This window comes from Engraulis encrasicolus, chromosome 22, assembly GCF_034702125.1.
Source record: "Engraulis encrasicolus isolate BLACKSEA-1 chromosome 22, IST_EnEncr_1.0, whole genome shotgun sequence".
NCBI lineage: Eukaryota > Metazoa > Chordata > Actinopteri > Clupeiformes > Engraulidae > Engraulis > Engraulis encrasicolus.
In genome coordinates, this window is record NC_085878.1 from 20,333,502 (window position 1) to 20,354,941 (window position 21,440).

Sequence of the window (21,440 nt, forward strand, 5' to 3'; positions counted from 1 at the left end):
AAATTACATTCCAACCAACAAAGGAGCTAATTAGCAACTACGCTTTCCAGAAATGCATCCCTGATCTGCAGCTTTCTGTGTGCACTATGCATACAAATAAATGTGTTGATTTGGTGAATGTCCAGTAATTTGAAATTGCATTATTTCACACGGGCTTGCTAAAAGTATTTGCTCAATATTTGAACGCTAATGAGAGAGCGACTGAAGTGGCTGGTGTGACTGTGTTAGATTTGACTGCTTGCCAGGCTAACTCTCACCTGCTGTCACGAGCCATGTCATTAAGCATAGAGATATATGAAGAGAGAGAGAGAGAGAGAGAGAGAGAGAGAGAGAGAGAGAGAGACAGAGACAGAGACAGAGAGAGAGAGAGAGAGAGAGAGAGAGACAGAGACAGAGACAGAGAGAGAGAGAGAGGTGATGTTTATGTTGTCATTTTTCCCCTTCCTTTTTCCCAGTTCTCTGTATGATTTCTCATGCTGCTATGATTGACAGTACTGGGGGGCTAGGACAAGGCTGCCATTTTCAATAAATATCCTCCTGTAACACCTGTAGTTTTCAATTACGCTAAGGAGACCACCATCAGTGTAATCTGTAATTGGAACACATTTTGGTGCCGCGTTGGAATACATCACTCCCTCCCACTGGTTGTAAATTTGATGCCAACAGAAAAGTTAACCAGCAATCTGGAGACTGTTTTTTTGTGCAGTATCAAGATTAAAACTATTGAGAGTTTTATTCTCCTACTCAGTTGTTTCTTCCCCAAATGGGTAATTGCAGACACATGTCTCAGGAGGATTTTGCCTCACACTTGGACACGCTCACAAAGTAAGGGCCAAGATTGAGCAAGAGATAAAATATTGGAAGTGGATAAGTGCATGTTCCTTCTCTTCTTATGAGTAGAGTGTAACATTGTTCTGTGTCCATTATCAAAGTGTGCATTGCCCATTCAATAATAATTAAAAAAATAAAAAATACAAAAAATGTCCACCACCAAAACCTATTTTGAATTTTACACTTAAAGTGATATTGTCCCATTTTTGGTAATAAGCTTATTTTACGCCTCCCCTTGAGATAAATAATAGGGTTTTACCATTCTCCTGTACTTTCAGCCGTTCTCTGGGTATGGCAGTGCAAATTTTACCTCCAAGCTAGCAGTTAACATTGAGTCTTATGAGACCAGTTAGCCACCAGCTGGTCTCATAGGACTCAATGTTAACTGCTAGCTTGGAGGTAAAATTTGCACTGCCATACCCAGCGAACGGTTGAAAGTACAGGAGAATGGTAAAACCCTTTTATTTAACTCAAGGGGAGGTGTAAAATAAGCTTATTTCCAAACAATGGGACAGTATCCCTTTAAGGGTGGTGGTGGGGTACCATCATCCATTATCATGAGCAATCTTGGAAAGACAACGGACTTTTGAGGCCACTGCATTTCTACAGAATATGTCTTGGTGGCTGCTTCCATGTGTCCTTTTGGCAAAGGTCTCAAAGTAGAGCAAATACTTGTGAGTCCTGGAACCTTAACATCCCTTTAAAAGACTGTTGTGACATTACTGCCCTGCCAACACAAGGCAAGATTCACATTTGGCATCATGTGCCATAATCTGTAAAGTTTGTTAAAGGCCAACTTCCGATAAAACTCAGTTTTACTCACTCCTTTCGAAGATTGGACGGTCACCCCAAGTTAAACTCACTTTCAAGGCTCTCATAGCGGTGCGTCAACTCTCCTGGCTGTGTTTCCCAATTTACATAAATAATGCAGAGAAACGAGCGAATCACGAAAGCCTTTCTGTGTTTCGTCACGTCGAAAGAAGGCGTTGCCCACAAAGGTTTATATCGACCCATTTATCTAAAAACATGTCGAGTAATTTTTTTCTGCTTGTTTTCAAAACAAGCAACGTCTGGTGGCCGGAAACATAGCTTAGCTTAGCTATCAGCTGGTTGCTACTCTCAGGTACACACACAGCACAAAGCCTCATACATAAAGCCAGCTCACTCTGGTTGCTCCGTGCCTGCAGCTCGCCTAGGGGTCGCTGTCGAAAGAGCACAGCCCTGAATGGAGCCTGCACGCCTCCGCTGGCGCCCCTATAGTGCAGTACCACCCGGGGAAGTGGCGACTCTGTTTCTCATTACATTCTCTCCAAGCACTGGAGGACTGAGCCAATCAGAGACGCGTTTCTTCGAGAGCAGGAGGAGTGAGCCAATCAGAGACGCATTTCCACGAGAAACACGGAACACTCTCTCGTTTCTCCACAAGCCACCTTGCCAGCTTGCAAAAACGTCTTGAAACAAAGCAACCAGAACGTTTTTTAAAACAGGACCAACGCGTAACACATTCAATAACAATGGGGAACACTGCAATATTAATTAAATGACGTTGAGAGGCCATCTTTAACGATACACTTACTCAAATCGTGTCGTAGCACTGCTTCAACTGTGCGATTTACTCATGAGGGGCGACCAGGAGTTCAAACAGTTTTGATTTTCTTGCGACCTAGATTGCAGATCGCAAGTTGGTCGTGAGGTGAAATTGCTTGTCATTATCCTATTGAATTTCCCTCGGAGATCAATAAAGTTTCTCTACTCTACTCTACATGTACAGTACACGATACGTAAAGCCTTCGGCACGCTTGCTGCGAGCTGTAAATTACGTGCGTCACCGCAGGCAACCGAATGCACATGCTTGCTTTAAAATCAGTAGACCAAGACGCACAATACTGATGTCACCCAGGGGCAGAGAGCGCGCCGCATTGTGATGTGGAAATTGGGAACACAGACGGCAAGGAAAACAAAAAAACTAAACAAAAAGAAAGACTCCCCAGGCAAGGAGACGATACTGCTACAGCTTTTATATTTGCCCGCTCCTTTTTCAAAGTGCAATGGGGAAGTATGATCGCAAATGTTTGTAATTTCGGACAAGCTCAATGAGAAACTCTTAAAAGTTGCTGCCAGCGTCGTTTTCACGAGAAGCACTCGCATGGAACTGTGCAGTCTTTCTTACGATCGCCCCCCACAGCGACTTTGAAGATATTGCACCTAACGCACGCCTTTGGCTGTCGTGTCTAACGCACGCAAAATTGACATTAAATGTTAACGCGTTCATGAACGAATTGTGCCCGCGCACGCGTCTCCTGCAACAAGCATGCGAAGGCCAAACTAATGATTGAGCAAGATATCGGCCCGATTCCCGAAAATAATTCCTCACCCTTTAACTTACAGGATTGACAGGTGCTTTTCCCATAACATTATACTCAAGTAATCCTGTAAATTAGACCATCTGAGAAAAAGAGGTATTAAAAACAGGACCCATGAGACGATTGATTCAGAAACCATAATCCTATTTTGAGCATGTTATGCTTTACATATGTGCCTGTGTACATGGTTCTCCATGTGTGCACTATAACAACCAAAGAGCTGATATGACAGGGTGGAGTGACTGAAAGAAGCTTACAATCAGGGCCGCTGACAGCTTTAGCTGGGCCTGGGACAAAGTCACCAGAAAGGGCCCCCTACCAAATACATAGAATGTAATGGGGACCCAATTCTGGGACCCCTCATTCCCTGGGCCCAGAACAGCAGACCTGTTTTTCCCCTCTTGTCGGCTTCCCTGCTGACAATGATACAGGAATGGTTATTTCTGTAGTATCAGAGCAAAGGAAGTATTCCCAAACCTAAAATGAGGCCAGAGCCTGTTTCTTGTCCCGTGGAGCCTGAACTTTGATAGGGTTGCAGCAAGCCTCATCTCATCTTCCTGTCTACAGTTTCAGCACTCTCTGGGTGTTGTATTTCACTTGTTCTGGTACTTTGCAGAAATGGGCAGTTTTTGCCTTCCCTCCCTTTTTTAACATCCTCATGTTGTTCCTTTCTCTATCAGCATTAACTTTCATCCTTTGCGTCTGAGGAGAAAATGGTGGGCCCGCAACTCTGCGCTTTTGATTAACTCCACTGCAGGCTTTTGGAAGGGGATGAGACAGATGTGCCCTTGGAAGAAGAAAAAAAAGAAAAGAAAGAAAAAACAGACAGCGAGAGGAAGAAAAAAAATCTCTGGGTGTTAATTCTCTGCTGATTACAAAAAAGAGGAGTGTGATTCAACCTTCAGGGTTGTTTTGCAGTTGTTGATGTGGATGTTGTTATAGCCTTCCTTGTACTTCGGAGATGCTGATGTTCCCTTCTGCTCTATCTAAACAAATGCAAGGACTGGCAACGCACAGTCAGATAGGAACACTTGACGGAGTGGGTGTGAATGTGTGGTAGCAGTAATTAGCTAAGGAACACATGTTTCAGAACAGCTTTTTCACAACAATTTGGCCTTGAGGAAGGCAGCCAGATGGGTCTTCGCTTATTTCATTTTAATCTTTTTGGTTCTTCCTATTTTCTCTTCCATTACTTACACAACTTACAACTAGCACAATTCAAAGTGTTGACAAATATGGCCTTTATTTAATTATGAGCTGCCTCTTCTGCTCTGCTAAAACAGATGCAATCTTAATTGTGTGAAAACCTTGAGGTAGGGCAACAAATGTTTCCAACAATAACGTTTGTTTTTTTACAGTTATACAAGACATTACTCAAGAGTATTTGTGCTTCTGTAAGTACATTACTGTAGCCTATGTATGTACAAACCCCAACTCCGGTGAAGTTGGGACGTTTGGTAAACTGTGAATAAAATCAAAATGCTATCATTTTCAAAACATTCAATCCATTCATTAGATGGAGAATAGTGAAAAGAGAACATATTAAGTGTTAAAACCGAGAAAAAATATTGTTTTGGGGGACATGCGTATTCATTTCTAATTTGATAGCTGCAACACGTCTCAAATAAGTTGGGACGGGGATCAGTACAATACGAGTATCCAGGTATAAGACCATCACAGAGAGGCTGAGTCACTCAGAATTAAAGCTACAGAGGGAATCATTACCATAGTTATTACATACATTTGTCAATTCCCTTTGATTTACCATGATTGAGTGTATATAAGACATGTTTTTGTCATTAAAATCATTGTATAGGTTTATGACATCATGAAATATATATTGGCTGTAGTCTCACTCTAGCACTCCAAGAATTACAGCTATTGAAAATTGCCCATTAAGAATGCTTCATGTGCAAATGATAAACATTCTCCTATGCACCCATGCTCACTTGAAATAGACCCAAAAGACATGGGAAACTGTCCTTTGCTTACAGAAGTCAGCAGAAGTTGCAGAAGTCAAGTCTCTTTGAAAATAATAGTGTCTTGCACATCCTTTGCTACAGTGAAATGGACCGTCCAACTTCTATTAGTGCTAACTTCAAAAGTCAGCCTCCACGATGGCATGGGGGTGCAGTAGTTCATTGATTAAGTTGTTCTTACTCACCTGTAGCGTTAAATACAGTGTTGAATGATATTTTGGGTTTTAAACAGCAATTAAAGCCACTCATGCATTGTATTTTGAAGGGAGATCTTCAATTACTGCCACATACTAAGGACAAAATGCATTCTCTACTATGTTTAAACAGTTTAACTCCATCATAAGGACCAGCAGGTGATAAAATGGCGGGCTTTTGGTCAAGATCTGTCACACTGTAAGCACTACAGAAAGGAAAACATTGCGAAACATGACAAGGAATACACCCACCATTTAAGCTGGTGAAATCATGGCCAAGATAGGAATTAACACTGCTTTTTAAAAAAATCATCTCATCGGTTAATGTATTTAACTGTTAAGTGTTATCTTTTGTTTTGTTTTTAGTCTTCCTCGACATTTACTGCCTTTTGTTGTCCCCGTCCCAACTCTTTTGAGACGTGTTGTTTTTACATATTCATAAATATCCCCCAATCATTAATTTGGTCCGTTTTGATGGCTGATATGTTTTCTTTGTGCCGTTCTCCATCTAATGTAAGTATCAGACGTTTTGAAAATAGCAGTATTTTCTTATTATTCACAATTTACCTTGCGGCCCAACTTCTATGGAGTTGGGTTATGTATGTAAGCGCCAACCTGAGTGGTTTGTTGTCATTTGTTAATTGTGACAACAATATTAAGCTGAAACTCATATCGTAGTCCAAAAGTTGAATGAAACATGGCGAAACGTGGTGATACCTTCACTCCTAGACGCCCCATTCCCCCCTCCCCTTTCGTGCGAGAGGACTGGAGTGAATGTAATGCATCGAAGTCGAAGTACTCCGGATGTGTTACTACGCCTTTCATTACAGTGCCATTATTTATCTAGGTAGGAAATCGCCATGTTTCATTTTGTGCAACAAAGAACACGCTGAACAATTTAGTCACCTCTAAGGCAACAAATTCTGTCCTTCGGCAAAGCTGAGCCAAACTAATGCTAACGAGTTTGGGCCGCGCACGTTGCTGACTGGGGGCGCATCCCAAGACGAGGAAGGTCGGGAAGAAGAGCTCATCTCAGGTCAGAGAAGAACAAACTTTATTATTGAAACACGGTGAACTGTTCCTTTAAATGTAGGGTAAAGGTCTATGTTTCACTCTAATGCTTCATGGAGAATGATTCCAGAATTCAACGCGGCACAGGATGTATTACGCTACGCACCTGCCCACTGGGCCACAGCTGCAATTTCCTCACCTGGTTGGAAATTGTGCAATTTGGGGTTATTATCAAGACAACAAAAGTGTTTTTTAAAAGTGAGAAATATCAGAAATCCTCCGAAATGAAAAAGATTGGTAACTATAAATGCACTCAGAGAGTGCAGACCTCCACCAAGGAAGCTGTTTGACAAAACATTTTACTATGTTACACACCCTTTTTTTATTTTAAGTGTCTGTACTGTAGACCTTTTGTGGTGCAGGCTGTAGCCATGCTGTGACGCAGCCTCTACAAATGGCCCTGTTTGTAAACTGTGCACTAGCAAAGTTCTCTATGCCTCGTTTTACATGTCAACAACCCTGCGACTCTGCTGAATGAAGTATTGAGCAACTTTGAGCAACGTAAATGGATGGAAAGTAGAGATTTTTAACAATGGCTTAACAGGTGCCGGTTCATCACAGCGGAAGCTAAATGTCACCTTGCTCTTGGAATTCTGAATAGGACTCGGAACTCTGAATGAAGGGGACCTATGGAGACGAGGTATGTGGCAAAAGATAGGGCTCAGCATCACGTTTTATAAGCCATTTCACACTGGATGAAAAAAATTGAGAGATGGATTTGATGTAGTTAAGGTTCATCAGAAAGGTGCTGATGGAATTGTACATGTAAAATGTAGAAAGACGTACACAAACAAATAACAGCTTAAGGTACAGCAACAGAGTAAAGCTGAAGCTCCAAAAAGAAGTGCCAGAGTAACCACTGGTCCTTTCAACAGCAAGACAGACTGTCTTTTCTGTGGCACCACAATAACACATGGCACTAAAGACACAAGTTGTGTTAAGTCTGATTCGCTAGTTGAGTCTATTCTTTTTTAAATACTTTATTGTGTTCATTCAGAATTCAGCGAGTATTGATAGTATTCATTTATAAACACATTTTCAATCATTGTTTTCTTGTTTTTTCTCCCTCGTGTGCATTTCACCTTCCTCCCCCGTGTAAACTTCAAGTAAGACATAATAATAATAATTAAAACAGAAAAAAAACAATGATAATAAAAAGTTTAAAACCAAAACAGACAAAATCACCTATAGAAAAGCAAACCAAAACATTACTGATACCGAATAGTTGAGTTTTCTCTTCAGTGTTGTCACAAACGTGCAGATGAATGGGCTTTCACGGTCAAGGGCAGGATTGAGTATTACGGTCGTGAACTACATGCTGCTGACTGCTCTGTATTTACCACCACTTATGCAGTTTTCGTAATGGATATAACATCCTAATACAATTTCAACAAGACAAAGAGGCAAAACGAAAAAAGTCTGGTCGCCCCAAAAATGAAGTTCAGGAGCAAGCATTCCTCCAACTTTGTTCTTACCTTGAAAATCATGATGAAGAACAAATGACAATTACTCATGCTCAAGATAAAATGAGGTAATTCAGGGCTGACCAGTATGTGGAACCATATGGAAACCAATATTTAAAGAGAAAATTGAGAGAACAATACCAGGACAATGTACATTTCACTGAGGGGGAAGGCCTCCATGACATAGTGACATTCAGAGAGCGCACATCCCACATTCTCAGATCTTTTTTTTGTGACCAAAAAATGGATGAGGAATCCCAGAAACAAGCAGAGTCCAATGTACCATCTGTTATGGACCAGTACCCAACCTCAAAATCCCTTGAGCTTGACAAAGCACTTTTGTTTGTTCCTGAAACTTTGCAAACACTTTTGAATGGTCTTTTTGTGGGTTCGGAGACCAGCCGAAAGGTTGCAGCTATTGGGCAGGCAATTGTTCAGGCAGCACGACCATGTACATTACAACTTGGCCTTGCAGTACAAGCACATCATATTTATCGACCAAAATTCCTTGTGGATACCCCTCATGGAATGGGGTTTGCTTCATCTTACAAAGAGGTTTTGCGTTTTGAAAAAAATGCTGCTGATTCAGTTGCCCCAGACATATTAGCTGATGACATGAGTTGACACTTCTTTTTGCTGGGGACAATGTTGACCACAACATCCTTGATGCCAACAGGACATTCCATGGAATGGGAATCATAGCAGCAATAAATCCAAGTAAAAAACTACAACAACGGATAATTCCAAGAAAGGTCATTATTTCACAGGACAAAGTACAATCCCAGTCATCCAGCATATCTGTACAGAACATGAGCAGCAAACCACTGTACAGCAGCAAACCACTGTACCACCTAGCGCTGATACAGAATGATGGAACAGTGGATGTTCTGTGGGAGCCGTCTCTGAATTTCAAACAGGAAATTCCAGGTTCAAGGGATGATGCGTATCCTTCATCAAGGTCTTGCACATCCTGGCCCATCACCAATTGTGTTTTTTGTCAATGTCTGGAGACAAAACATGTATATTGTCCACATTGACTTTTGTTTGTGACCAGGCCATGAAATACCCCACCAATTATTACATTTGATCAGCCACTTTATTGGAAAGCAGCAGAGATCATCAGGGATGCACCACAGAGCAGTCCCCTGAAAAGGGTAGTCCTAATGCTTGGAGGTTTTCATACATTTATGAACCTGCTTGGTGCAATAGGCACACTGATGGAAGGCACAGGACTGAGGAACATTATGGAAGCTGTGTATGGGTCAAGTACTGTCCAGCAGATGATGACTGGAAAGTCAGTGCAGAGAGCTTTTTGTGCACATTTGCTGGTGGACAGATGTCTCAATCACCTGGTTGTATCAGCACTGCAGGAGGATGACTCACAATTTGCGTGCTTAGTGAACCAAGCTGGACAGATATATTCCTCCATTGTAACAAAACAAATAACTTTGGAGTGACACAGCATCAGACATGTTGTACATCATTATGGAGAAGTTGGATAGTAAGAGGGCAGACCTTTTGTACAAGGTCAAAAACTAGCCAGCTCTGGGTAAACTATCAAAAAATGCTGCAGACAGCCCGAGCTTTGATAAAGGAAGATCGCACTGGCTGTTGGCAGATGCACTTGCGCGCAATCTTGGACTGTCTTACAATATTTGCTGCAGCTGGGCACTTTAACTATCTTAAGTCTGCATACTTTTACCTCCAAGAAATGTGCCAACTTGAAAGCAGGCAACGTGATGTACATAAGAAGTTTTCCAGGGGTTTTCATGTCATTCGCCGCAGTAACGGACACTGGGCAGGCCTCAGCTCTGACCTTGTCATAGAGCAGACATTGATGAGATCCCTGAAAAGCATTACATGGCAGTGGATTTACTGAGGACATGTGGGCATTGTGGACCATGTCTACGCCAATTAGCTGTGAATACAGCAGTGCCTTTCAGGAATTCAGGAACACATATACAACCAGTGAGCAGCACAGAGACTCTTCAGAACCCAGGATGCAAAGAGATCATTTGGACCTAGACAAAATCAAGTCAAAGCTTGCCATGTCCTCGCCATTCTCTAAAGACTCATCTCTGAGAAATATTGTAACTGGGGTGGTTGCCAACAAAGACGTAAATGTCCATGAGTTTGAGACTGTTGGCAATCAAACGGAAAGCCTGGGCTAACCTTGCTAACCCATGATCGAACCACTGATCCTGCTTTACTCTTCCAATGTCTCCTCATTGTGTCAAAAACTGGGCTCTTTTCATTGGAAGAAGTGATGAGTTATGAGCTTTGATCAGTTCCTGCTGCCCTGTTTGAAGAGAGGGACATCTTTCGTAAAGCTAACAAGCCCCAGTTAGCCCAGGCAGTCACTGATTGGTTAATTCAGAAATCAGTGTTTCCCATACATTGAGGAAACTATGGCGGCCCGCCAGAGTTTAAATTTGGCCGCCATAGTTTCCGAAAATGTAAAAAACAACAACAAACAAAAAACAAAAAAAAATAAAAATTCAAATTTTTTTTATTATTATTATTTTTTTACGATGTCCGTGTTTGTTAAAAGCGATTTCAATTACGATTTCCTTTGCATTTTCCTCCTGGAGTCAGGGCTCTACAGTGCGAGCATTTTGCTCGCATATGCCCCTAAAATAAATGATGGTGCGAACGAAATAATGGAAAGGGCGCACGTGTGCGAGTAGATATTTCAACCCTTTCAATCGTATTTTGCTCCTAAAATAAATACACCCCATAGAGAAACGCAGGAACGTGTGAACGAGAGAAGGCGCAAAAGACAGCGTGCGCGCCGCGCACAGAGAAACAGAGGCAGACAGACAAACAGTCGGGGGAGTTTTCAAATAAGATAAGCGTCGGGAGTATCGAGCGCTTCCAATGACGGAGAAGAGCTGGAGTGAAACTTTAGCGCTAGAATTGCTAATTCTCCGCTTAGCACAAATGCTAACAAATGCTCAACCTGTTAACTTTGTGAGAAGAAATAGCTTCGGTTTGTACATACACTTATCTTGTAAGTACGTGGCTTGTACTGTTTATGTTACTCCTCCTGAGACGTTGGCAAGGGAGGACACATAGCAGGCTATCTCTGTGCGCTCACTTGCTCAGCTGTCATCATCACATCACATCATGTGAAATCAGTATTTTGTTGGACAGTCTCGGGGTGTAGCCTAGGGCACGTTTTTGATGTGCAAGCCTTCAATATTTCCAAATTGTTATATAGAGGAAATGTGTTTGGTTGGCATCCACTCTTTTTTGTTTCATTTCTAAAATGCAAGTATAGAACAATGTTATATTTTCAAAGGGTAATGTTCAGATTACTGAGTTGCTGTTACTGTGGTACCAAATGCAATTTAAAAAAAAAACACAGGTAGGCTGATCATAGCCTCATAGGCTACATAGCATACCCATATGAGAGTCATTGTATTTTCAGGACATAAGTGTAATTGCCTCTCTGGTCTCTCTTGTAAAAAATCTGCCCCCCTGACCAATTTCATCCCAGCACCCTGCCAGATCCTGCTGTGTAGGCCTAAATTGGAACACCCGCTGCGTATAGAAATGAATGTGATAGAGTAAATACATCCTATAGAGAAAACCACAAGTGCTTGAAAGAGAGAGGGATCAAAAGCCTTGTCAAGTTGTTGTAGTTAACTTGGGTTTGGGAGCAATAAAAAAAAAACCTTCCGAGAAGGGACAGTTGGGATGAGTTTACTAACACTCCCCAGGCTTTGTTTTACAGTTGTAATGAGTTAGGTGACAGGCCTTCATTGACAAGGCAGAGGAGACATCGGGCTGCATATAGAAATGAATGTGTAATGAATGTGAATATAGACATAAATGTGTAATATGTTGTTCAGCCCCTTTAATGGGAGGAATTTGGGAGGAAAACTGGCCCTGTGACCAGCACCCCTCATGTAGAATGTGTACGCCTATGTGTGTGTGGGGAAAAGGCATAGCCTACCCTCTTAGACCCTTTTTGTTTATGCGTTAACAATTTCACAGCAATCTTAAATTCTTATCTCTGCTCCTATTTTGTTTTATTATTTTTTTCATTACATAGACCCCTGCATGTGTATTATGTAGCCTTATTTCTCAAAATATAAATGGCTGAAATGTAGGCGTAGGCCTATAGTTTCTCCATGCGCCAATGTCATACTGTACTCATTGTTTTGCCATTTTGCATTTACACTGCGTTAATACCCCCCTCCGGACAAAAAAGCCCCCCGACAAAAAAATCCCGGCTGCCCCCATAGTTTCCAAAATTTCTGTGGGAAACACTGAGAAATCAAACCAAATGGGACACCCAAGTCACGCCCTCTACTTCCTGGTTCATGGGGCAGACGGTTGCAAAATATTAGCCTCAGACGACTTTGTTGCTGTCGACCAACATAGAAGAAGCACATGAGCGAGAACCTGTTGTCACGATGTGGGTGTTATTAAATACAGCACATTTAAAGTCGGCCACAAATATGAACGAGACGATGAGCTCGCACCAGTTTGCTCTACTAACACACCACGTGTGAGGAGTGGGGGGACAGGCAGTGAGGAGGAGCTGAAGTGGGGACCTGCGCAAACTTGTGTAGGGGTGTGAGACAAGACTCATATACACATGTGAGTGAGTTGTTGACCAACCAGTTCATGGGCACGAGACCTCGGAGGCAGTCTGCAGGCGAGCGTTGAAGGGGATACGCAACTGCAGAGGTTGCAAGATCTGACTGCTTTCATCCCGCGATAGTTTGACACCATGTGACATGTCACCTCGTCGACGCAACATCACCAAAATTTTGAACGTTGACAGGAAATCTAACCGTCATGCAACTTTTTGAGCCAGAATGCATTGCTGTCTAAATACGGGTATCTCAAATAAGCTTATTGAATGGAAGTGAACGAGGCGAGTCGTGGTGCACTTGTGGTGCATAAGTGGAGGTCCAAGGTTTGGATTGTTGTCGAAAAACCCCTCATTTCAAGCCCAGTAATTATTGTTTGACTCCCTCTGCCCCATGGACCAGGAAGTAGAGGGCGTGACTTAGGTGCCTCATTGTCCTTGAGTGCGTCTTAATATGCGACCTTGCCTCCTCCACTTGCGCTTGTCTCCTCGTCCTGCCTCCTGGCCCCTCCTCCGTGGAGAAAACGATAAAGTTTCCCAGCTGTCAGCCTAGCCACAACAACTTTTGAGGGACTGTTTTTCATTCACCATCCCAATTGCAAATGAGAAAAAGACTCTACAATTGAGCTTTTGCAAGATATTGAAATATAATGCCGTTGTCAGTGATGTCATCATGACGAGAAGCAAGTGGAGGAGGCAAGGTCGCATATTAAGACGCACTCCTTGATTCTATCCATGGGGGTCAGGATTTGGCTGGTTAGCTCCGCCGATTAGCAAGGCACTTCCTCGTCGACCCTTTTCGCAAATTCGCTCATTTCCGATACCACTTCGCTCATGATGATTGGTGGGTGCGCGAGTTTAGTGTTGGGCACACAGACCTATATAGGTCTGTGGTTGGGTACCTTATAATACCTCCATGCATTCAATGTCCGTCTTCAATAGCGTTCTGGTCAACCTTACTTCAGTCAGTAACGTGGCACATAATTGGCTGAGTTAACTGGTATCGGAAATGAGCTCCATGAAACTCAATTTTGGAAGCAGAAAAAATTGTTCAATTTTGTCTGAATAAACTAGCCTACCATTTCCTACTGAAATGAATGGGGGCGGGACTTGTTCACTGTCTCCAGGTCTCATACTACCTCCATGATGGAAATAAGCTCATTTTAATAAGCATTTTTGGAAATAAGCTCATATTACACATCCCCTTGAGTTAAATAATTGAGTTCTCTTTCTCCTGTACTTTCAACCGTTCTCTGAGTACGGCAGTGCAAATTTTACCTCCAAGCTAGCAGTTAACATTGAATCCTATGAATCAGTTAACCGCCAGCTGGTCTCATAGGACTCAATGTTAACTGCTAGCATGGAGGTAAAAATTTGCACTGCAATACTTAAGGGGAGGTGTAATATAATAATAAGAGCTTATTTCCAAAAACGGGACAGTTTCACTAGCAGATCCAGTAATTAGAATTTTACATGGTCAAAACATGTATGAAACACAGGCGCGGTCCTTGCATTGAGGCGTTGCTAGGCAACCGCCTTAGGCCCCATCCAGCTCAGACCAGCTGTAGGGGCCCCCTCTGACCCCCTCTGAAAATTTCACACAGGCCTGTGGCTGGTGATTGGGGCCCTCGGACAGTTATTCAAAAGATAAATGGTGATTTTCATAAATAATGCATTTTCTATGTTTAAATTGGAAACAAGAACAGTACAATAGGCTATTACAAAAAAAATACAGATTCCGTGCACCTCCTCTATTTCTTGTTAAAATGGAATATTCCATCTATGCGTGCCATGTGCGCAAGTCCCTGAACATTCAACGACGTCTTAAATAAGGAGGATAACTGTCAAGCGCCACACTCAACAAACTCTTCATGGTCAGTAACATCAAGCGGAGCACAAAAAATAGGAAGGCACGAGACGTTTGCAGATAGCGTTTGCTATGTTCTGTGTTGTTAGACTACACGTCACCACTCAAAAGAAACAAAACAACCATAGGAAAAAAAATGAACACCGGCAATCCCCTGATTTTTTTTGATAACGCTGTGAGTAGTGCAGGCAAGAAAACAACTTGTGCATTGAGCGTGGAGTAGCCTATGTTACTTCGATACTTCATTAGACTTCACAGGCACACGAGCGCAGGGAGAGTGAAGGCTGTGCTTCGGTTTATCTTGTGCACGCGCGTCTTCAAAGGGTTTGTTCGGGGCGACCGCTTGACAGAGAGCGCGCTTTTTGGTTTATGCAGTAAATGTCTCCTTGATTAGTTTTTGGAACTTAGGGTGTCTAACGTCCACGAAGACAATAGCCTATCCACGTGAAAACGCGAACACCTACAAACCGCTGTTCTGTCGGAAAAGAGTGTGCACCTGTCGCTTACTCTGTCTACTTCCCACAGCGACATTTAAAAGTCTCCCATGAAATCCAACATACAACATATGAGAAGTGCAGGCAAGATGGCAACTCGCACATTGAGCGTGTAATTGGCTACTTTGATTAGGCCTAGATTTCAGGCACGCGAGCAAGGGGAACGTGAAGGCTGTGTTTCTGTTTAACCTGACTGCACGCACGTCTCTTCTGGTCTGTTCAGGCAGGCTTGGGTCAGGGCGACCGCTTTACAGAGAGCGCGCTTTTCGGTTTATTCAGTAAATATCTCCTTGATTAGTTTTTGAAAGTTGGGATGTCTGTAACATCCACGAAGACACCTGAAAACGCCAAATGCACCGCTGTTCTCTCAGAGAAGAGTGTGCACCCGTCGCCTAATATGTCTACTTCCCACAGCGACATTTAAAAGTCTCCCATGAAATCCAACATCCAACATAGGAGAAGTGTAGGCGAGATGGCAACTCGCACATTGAGCGCGGAATTGGCTTCTTCGATTAGATTTCACAGGCACGCAAGCGAGGGGAGCGTTAAGGCTGTGTTTCTGACTGCACGCGCGTCTCTTCTCAATGGGTCTGCGTCTGTTCAGGTAGGCTTGGGTCAGGGAGACCGCTTGACAGAGAGCGCGCTTTTCAGTTTGTTCAGTAAATATCTCCTTGATTAGTTTTTGAAAGGTGGGATGTAACACCCACGAAGACAATATCCACCTAAAAACGCCAAATGCCTGCAAACCGCAGTTCTGTCAGAAAACAGTGTCCACCTGTCGCTTATCCTATGCTACTGTCTACTCCCCACAGCAGCTTTTAGAAGTCCTCCATGAAATCCCAAACCAACCTCACTTCAAATAGGTGACAGCAAGCATGCACATATGAAATAACACTTCAGTGAGGGGGGGAAATCACTCTGCTCTCATATTTAAGTGAAAATGGGATTACAGAAAATGTCACATTTTAGTTTGTTCAATTTTTGCATGAAAAGTTGCAAATAGGCTTATTCATTGAAATCTGTCCAGAAAGGGTTGTAGCCCAAGATTGCCTGGTGTTTTTGTTTGTAATTATTTTTTTAATGGAAAATCATGATTCAAAAAAATCGAAATAGGCCTATAGATTTTATGTTTAAAAAAATGTGATATGAAATGGGCCGATGGGCCCCCTAGCTAAATTCGCCTTAGGCCCCCAAATTGCTAAGTCCGCCACTGATGAAACACCACTTTTCTTCGTCATTTCAAGGTAATTCTAATGGTGCCTTCACGGACTCCGGAGCTCTCGAGACAGCTGACGAAACAACAGATTTCTGAGGTTTGCTGCATGAACGCCACAGATCCCGGAACAATCGGAAATCATGCGTGTTTTGTTTTGGTTCTCTTTTCTTTTTTTCACCTCCACATCCATGACATATCATTATAGCTTAAGTAGGCTAAATTAAACAGAGACCAGCATTACTAATATATGTGCATCTGCAATTAAATGACATTAACTGGTGTTGTTGATAGTGATTACAAGATGATATTTGAGCATTTGTGATATTGTTTACATGCCAGTTGCGTACATGGGCGCCATGTTAGTGATGCATTTGTTGTCACTGGAAACGTCAGCTCGGGAACTCGTTATATACTTCTGCCTGAGATCAACCTCGAGAAATCTCGATCTGACATTATGTCACCAAATGTTCACGCCCACTTTCCCTGAGTTTAAGGTTCGGGTTTCTTGAGATTCTCAACATTTTGAACGAGTTATAAAGCCTCAGCAGAGAATTTAGAATACAGGGAGAAGATTCACACTGATTGGTTCCCATTTTAGCCAGTTAGCTTTGCATGCATACTGCAGTTCCTATGGAGTGTCCACTAGTTGGCGAGCGCCGGTAAGTCTTTCACGTGGGAAAATGTATGGAATGCAAAAGGGAGCCCAAATGCTAAATACATTGCTAATGCAATTTCCAGTCACAAATCTCATCAACAAAATATTCCTGGTAAGCACTATTGCTGGTGTTTAATGTAGGCTGTATTGTCAAATCTTTGAGGTTTCTAGTTTTACAGCAAAGATTTTGACCTGTACTCGCTAGCATCCCTCTAATGTTTATGGGTTTGACCACTCATGAATTGAGTTTTGTGACCCAGTATATAACAATCTAGTGGCGCAAAATAATCGAAACGCTACTCAAACGAGGTCTTATTATTTCTAGCTTCGAGCTGAATATTAATGTTTCAGGGCAAAAAATATAAAAAATCAAAAAAATTATAATGGTAGAAAACTCCATTGACACCCATTCATTTTGCACTTGTTCGGAATAGGGTTAGACATTTGTGGCTAGTAGCTAGTTCCGCGAGTGAACACCCCCTGGCCTCAGTCATTTTAAGGGTCTAGTGACGGCCATCTTGAAAACGAGGCCTTTCCTGAAGTCAGATTTTAGCAGATTGTTAGTATGTTCTTAAAGGTCCCATGGCATGAAATCTTCACTTAATAAGGTTTTTAGACCTTAAAATGAGTTCCTGTGGCCTCCTTAAGTCACCCCAGGGGTTAACATTTTCATAAGGTGTTTACTGAGCTGTCCTGCATTCGGTCAAGATTTGAAAAAAGGCGCGTCCAGGTGGCGCGCTGATTGGGCCTTCCCTTCTCTACGTAGCAGAGGGAAAAATGATCAACGCCCTGTTTCTGGGATCCACCAATAGAGCTAGACACTGTTTCCACCCACTATGGATTGCCCGCCCATCACATCAGCAGAGAAGAGCAAGTTCAACAGACAAGAAAAATGGCGGCGCCTAAGCAACTGAAACATGGAGGATGTGATAATATGGGGAAAAGCCTGTTTTCACTGCATATGGGAGAGCCCCTGAAGACACAGTGGCTTGGTTTTATTTACCCAAATAATTTGCCAACGAAACTACCGAAGGCGTTGTTTGTGGGAAGCATTTTCGGGACGAGTGTTTCCACAATTTGGGACAGTACAGGGCCAGGTTCGCACAGCATGACATGGATCCGTACCAGGTCTCCCTGCGGGATCCGCAAGCTCCGAACAAGTAAGTGAATGGATTATAAATAGTGTTAATGACCAGATTACTTCATTTTGCTATGATATGGGTGCCACCCACTGACTTCTGAAGTCTGTGGTGCCACCCATTAGCGTTGCAATAGCTATCTTGGCTATGTGCAGCTAGCACGAACAATTTCCTGGACCAATGGTACTCTGCGCTACAAACACACCAAAAGCAAGCATTACGCTCTGATCAACTGAGTTTAGTCTGACTGTGAAGTATAACGTCCCCGGTGTAAATTTAAACACATGACCAGATTACTTAATTTTGCTATGCTACGCGGGTGTCACCCATTATAAAGGCTATCTTGGCTATGTGCAGCTAGCACGAACAATTTCCTGAACCATGGTACTGGTACTCTGCCCTACAAACACACCAAAAGCAAGCATTACGCTCTGATCAACTGAGTTTAGTCTGGAAAATGACTGTGAAGTATAACATTAACACCCGGTGTAATCTCTGCTCTGACCTCGAAACCATAAATTAATGTAGCTTTCGTTCACTTTTCAAGAGGGACATGCACATTTTTGAACCATTGGCTACCGCTGGGAAATTACTCCAGTGCTATCAGGATGTTTCCATCAACAGTTGTCATTGAGTGTAAGAAGACACCGTGAATTGTTGTCGTTTTGCTATCGTGGAATCGCAATGCCTAAAGTACTGTATTTTTAACCAGATTATTATTTTCATGATGCATGTGTAACTACTGTATCGCAAGGGTTTTTGCACACTGTTGTGTGGGTTACGCGATGGGGTGTCATGGCTATGTGCCTGGTTTGAGTGTTTACAGTAGCAACGTAACTTGCTGGCTACCCTTGACACCCTCCTTGGCTTGCTTGTAGCACAGTTTTGAGCAGTCAGTCTTGGCTCGTCACGTCGTCAGTTTATCAAATGCTCGGATTTCGAACCACGAGATGTGTTATCTGCGTCTCGTTGAGTTTACCCATAGAACTAATACAATGTATTAATTCTATGGAGTTTACCAATACCCTTAGCCAGGCTCAAACTCGACTGCCGTGTGTCCGATTTTGACGTCAGGGTGCACACTTAAAAGAGAATCGCAACTGTGAATATCCCTGCTCGCAACCACCGACACAATGCCTAATGGCAGTTGTTAGTGATTGTAAGCTTATACATTCATAACACCCAGTGCTGTTACATCAGTGTTAGTGAGTGCATGCAGACACTCGCTGATAGCAATAGGGCCTATGTGTTGTAGTTGTCAGTACTACATTCATTTACCCACTACCCTCTTATAACGTGTGAAATAACCTAATAGTTATCATAATGTTATACCATGGATTCCTCCTATTTCCTTTGTGTGTCCACTTGCAATTGTGAACAAAGCTGGTTACTGGGGCAGTAATGCAAACATGTGTGCTTTCGTTTAGAAGACTCACTCTTTTGTCCCTCACAATGTCTTCTAACTATGCAGAACATGATGTGGCATAATAACTGGGTGGGTGCATATTAGTGCATTGGGTATTTCTGAATCTCATTGAGTGTTGTTGTCTTCACAGGCCACCACAATAAGTGTACACGTTCAGACATATGGTTCATGGATGCTGCCTTCCAGACAGACTGCATTGCCACCTGGACTACAGCCACACCAGTTATCCTTGAAGACATTGCTGCCCCAGCCATGGAGTAAATGTATGTAGCCTACTGTATTTCCAACGTAGCTACTGTTGTGTAGCTTCAAAACGGTTCATTCATTTTTTCCCTTGGTTGTGTGATGATTAGTCATTCCACTATGTAAGTTACAGGTCAAAACATTTAACAGGTAATAAAACTGTATCAGGGTATGGTGCAGTCATTGATTGGAATCAGAAATATGACAACACTATGCAGGTCTACTGAGCCACATCAGAAATTACACTGAAATACCCGGGGAAGATGACGGCATCTTATAGGCCTACAACATTTTGGTTTACTGACCAGTGAAAAATGCAGATTAGAGAGACTGCGCAAGTTTTTTTCCTCAAGCCATCCGCTTTTTAAATTATTAAAAAAAAACATGTGACTAATAACATTTTGAAGTGTTTCCATGCCATTTCTGCCTGTTCTGACTCACTTGTCTTTGAGTTTGAGAGCCTTATTGTGGATCATTGTTGATCATTGGATCATTGTGGATCATCAAGTTGTGTGCTTTAAATGGCAAGAAACACCTACCATCATATGTTCTTTCCACTAACTCCTGTCCTTCCTTGTGTTGCTTGTGGCCTTGAGATGACATTGCAAGATACATAATGTTGAATGGGGGAAAGTCCCACAAAAGTTGTTGTGCCTAGGCTGACTGCATATAACAGGGAAACTGAATTATTTTCTCCACGGATGGTGGGAATCAGGCCACAAGCACAAGTAGTGGACATGAGTTTGGATAATGGCGTGGATCCCTTCACTAGGCCCCCTGAAAACTTCTGTTGTGAATGATATTTCTATATTTGCTTTACCATAAAATGTATAATCTGTTCACAAATTGTCTGTTGTACTTACAGATGGCTCTCCTCTACAATGAAAATTCAAACGAACAACCGGCCCTATGACTACCTGCAGGAGGTGTACCTTTCTTCAAAATTGCCAAGACCAAGAAGGGATAGTGCATCAACCATCAAAAGATTAAGCCAACATTTTGGTAAGTTTTCAAAAGAATGCATTCAATTCAACTCAGTTTGACATAACATTTTTTATTGGCGTTACTTCAATAGCACATTAAGTCTACAAAATAGGAGAATTAGAATTCTAAACAATATGTGTGCTTTTTTCTGTATGTTTTGTGTGAAAAGGTTATGTTCATGTTCGTGGAACTCATTCTGGACAAGGTCTTTGGGAACCCTGCAAAGCAGACTGAGGCAATGTTGGCGTTGGTGCAGTTCACAGACGAGCCAGCCAGATAAAGAGGTCACAGCAAGCCTTGTGTTGAGGTTCATGCGTACTGCAGTCTGAATCCCCGGTGTAGTGTCCTTCGTCATCAAGGAACTCAGCATGGATATGCACGACAACACAGGAATCACTGTTGGACTTGAAGCAGCTGGAAAAAAAGAAAAGACAGTTGCAGAGATTGTTATTGCCGTCATTCTTTCACTACAATATTTGTCTTCAATAAATATGTTCCTATGGAAATACTCTTGATGCTGTTGTAAATAAATGTTCACACTGCCTTTACATTGTCTGCATAATTGAATTAACAGCCCATGTGGGGGTGGGTGATCCTGCTATACAAGTTGTTACTCACTATTAAATTAAATCAAGTGTGCATCTCCTATTATAATGATCTGATAAAGATTAGAGATGGTAAAAGTTTCATCTTATTCACAGGTAGGCCCTACCTCTTTCTGAGGGCATTGACCACTGTATCAGTTTCCATACTAGCACCCACGCTTGCTTAGTTATTTATTTATTTATTTATTTTTAAAAGGCAGTTCTATGATCGTGTTAGGTTTCTCGGGTAAACATGAGATAAGGCAGACACACATTTCACAATGGAAACACTTTGGTGGCAACTCCTGGGTAAATGTGATGTCAACAG

At 42.3% G+C, this 21,440-nt stretch overlaps 1 long non-coding RNA gene across 1 annotated transcript; it reads left to right on the top strand.

Annotated features, from left to right (window-relative positions):
* Positions 1–17,313: 17,313 nt before the first annotated feature.
* Positions 17,314–20,534, top strand: LOC134438536 (uncharacterized). Its single transcript, XR_010032613.1, has 3 exons — positions 17,314–17,896; positions 19,432–19,564; positions 20,410–20,534. It is a non-coding gene; the product is annotated as an uncharacterized LOC134438536 (long non-coding RNA).
* The last annotated feature ends 906 nt before the right edge of the window (positions 20,535–21,440 follow it).